Source organism: Prunus persica, chromosome G5, assembly GCF_000346465.2.
Source record: "Prunus persica cultivar Lovell chromosome G5, Prunus_persica_NCBIv2, whole genome shotgun sequence".
Lineage (NCBI taxonomy): Eukaryota > Viridiplantae > Streptophyta > Magnoliopsida > Rosales > Rosaceae > Prunus > Prunus persica.
Window position 1 is genome coordinate 4,633,791 of NC_034013.1, and position 3,514 is coordinate 4,637,304.

The window sequence follows — 3,514 nt, forward strand, 5'->3', positions numbered from 1 at the left end:
CTGATTATTGGCTGGCCTGGAATAGACTGTTTTCAGCAGGGTTTGTACTTACAGGTTGGACGAGCTCACAGATTCGACGGAGCCTGGAGAGTGCAACTTTTAATTAGAGCAGAAGTGAGAGAGCGAAATGTTATGTCGCGCGAAATCTGAAAATTTTAGGTTTCAGGGTTCGAAGTATAAGAATAAGAGCCAAATCTAAAAAAATTTAGGTCGCGCGAAAATTTTTAGAGCTCGCGCGTTTTAAAACGTCGAAAGAAAAACCAAGGCGAAAGTTCTACAATTACCGACGTAAATTTAATATTCCACGACGGAAACTTCATTTTTCGAATTAAGAACGTAAGGCCGTTCATTTTGAAGCTTCATTTTTCGGATTAATTTTAAATTTATTTTGAATTTTTTATATAACGACGACTGAAAAACCACGTCAGTGTTAAGAAATTAAAGACGTTGTAAATTATATAAACCGACTTACATATTAAAATGACGTCGTCTAAAGCGTAAACCATGTCGTATGTTTTTCTGTACGACGTAAAATATGTATTCCACTACGCAACCACCGTCGTTAAAAATTAATACCCTAAACCCATAAAACTAAATTATACAATTTAAAAAATTAAGTTTATAAAAGGTTTTATGGTTTTAAAGCCTAACATATACCCTAGACTACCCAAAAATTATACTTTAAAAATAAACCCCAATAAATAACAACCCTAATCTCTAAACCGTAGACTCTAAACCCTAAACCATAAAACTAGAAGTGATTTTATGACTCATCAAAACAATTTTGTTTTGGATGGTCATTTTAAATTTTTGTTATTCAAAATGAATTTTTTCAAGGTTTATGTGGAAGAAAATATATCAATGACTTCATAGGAGATGACTTTTCAATTTTCTGATTTATTTTAAATTTATTTTGAATATTTTGATATAAAAATAATAAAATATTCTTACCACAACAACAAACCACGTCGGTGTTAATAAATTGTAGACGTTGTAAATTGTAATAGACTACTAAGTCGTTAAAATGACGTCGTTAAAATGAAAAACCATGGCGGCTATTTAACTATACGACGTAAAATATATATTCCACGACTTAACCGCTGTCGTTACATAAACGTCGTCGATGATACCCTGAACCCTTAAGAAATTGAAGATGTTGTAAACCATAAACGACTCAATTGTTCAAAGAACGTCGTCTAACTATATTTTTACGTCGTATTTGTTTAAAACACGAAACAACAAAATACGACGGTTTTTGACTTTATTAGGTCGTTGGAAAAGTATTACACGTCGGTTAAGCAATTTGTATGTTTGTTTTTTTTTTAATTTAAGAAAACCTCAACAAATTTTTACATTACATATTATAGAGAAAATTTGTACATTATACATAAATATCAAGTGTTCAATAATTGCCCTGTTTAATAATTTGGAAAACAAACTCTGCCCATTCATTCCGGACTTCATCAATGGCTTCTTGGGGGTATGAAGCTTCCTGGTTTCCCTTGGCATACTGCATAAACAATGACTATTAGGGTTTATAAATAAAAAGAAATTCAATCACAGACGACGATATTTTTCATAACCGACGTAGTATATCCATTCAACGACGTTAATTTTACATGACCGTCGTTGATAATACAAAAAACGACGTGAAATGTATGAAGGTAATTTCTTCTTACCTTATTCTCAAACCCCAAGGAAGGATCCATGATGATGTCTCTCATGAAGCGCATCACATAATACCCGCATTCGACATTGCTGGGTTGCTTTGGTGTGCCTGAGAGAGTTTTCCAAATTACATTTTTACGTCCTGGTCGGGCTATGTGGGTATTATATATTTTTAAAGCACTGTTCACGATGTTTTTCGCCTCTTCGTTGACCACACGATGACTTGGCAGAGGATCCAGAAAATAGACGGTCTCCTTCTTTGCTCTTACAATCAGCAAGATCCAATGACGGCTGCACAAAATTAATATAAAAACGACGGTTATTTACAAAAACGACGTATTATAGTATTTCACACGACGAAATAAAGTAGATAACGACGACATTATATATTTATCACGACGATAAATAAATACCGACGTGGTTAGTAGTTTCAAACGACTAAATAAAATAAAACACCGACGTGGTTAGTTTATAAGCTGTCATTTATTGAAAATCATAAAAACAAAATCCTAAGGAGACTAACCCTGGATTGTAAGGCATCATGAAAATCTGTTCACCGTCTGTCTTCTGAAGTCGAGCTGCTACCAGTCGTGATCTTTCAGTTATTGTGCCAGAGTTGGCACTAACTGTAGCAGGGTCGATAAAGCCAACCATGCTGCACATATTGGCTTGTTTCAAAACATCGTGTAAGTACCTAAATACATAAAATAATATAAACAAGTCAGCACAAACAAACACGACGGTTATGTATAAAAAAACGACGTATTATAATATTTCACACGACTTACTGAAATAGATGAGGACGTTATAATATATTTATCACGACGGTAGTTAGTTAAGACGACGTGGTTAGTTAGTTAAGACGACGCAATATATAAACCAACGAGGTATTATTTTAGAAGTACAAACCTCATATATACAGCCAATACAGTAGCTCCAATTTCTTCCATGCCTGCAAATTGTGTAATATCTTCAGGCAGGAGGAAGGTATCGCGCTCACCACCAAACACCTCCTTATCAATTGTAAATTGGAGTGTCTTATCCTCAGGCAGGAGTGTCGTTTCCACAAAACGACAAAGGGTTTTTAAAGAAGATGGCGCCTCCATATTTGAATAAGCACCAACTTCAATAACCTGTTTAAAGAAATAAAAAAAATGACGTGGTAATTCAATAAAGACGACGGTTTAAGGAATAAAACGTCGTCTTAAAAGTATTTAAACGACGGTGAAAAAACTGTCGTGGTAATTCACTAAAGACGACGGTTTTATGAATAAAGCGTCGTCTGAAACCATTTAAACGACGGTGCAAAAACCGTCGTTTAAATATTTTATTACGTCTTAAAAAAAGTCCGCCGTCTAAGTTTTAAACAAACGACGGATTAAATAAAAATATCGACGTCTGAAATTTTGAAAAACAAATAAAAAAGGCAAAGTTATGTGAACATACCTTGTCGTCATGCTTTTCTTCATCTTCTTTCTCCTTTTCTTCTTCCTTCTCTTCATCTCTTTTTTCTTCTTCCTTCTCTTCATCTGGCTGATGTTTCCCCATTTTGGCAGTATCATCCTCCAAATGTAGGGATCTCACATCACCTCCAGAGCAGCTAGCTTTGTCAGACATTGGATTTTTGGGGCTTTGGCTAATTCTTGGTTTAAGCATGCTTGGATCAAAATTGGGAATTAATTGGGAAAGCTGACTCAGAAATGCTCCCTCTCAGCCTCTACCAATTGTTTTGTCCTAGCCTCCATCCTTAAGCCTCTTCCCTTGCCTTAGCCTCCATCTTTTTAGTCTCTTCTTGAAGGAGAACTCTAAACTGCCCTTCAAACGTCGTCAAGCTCACCCTCTGTGG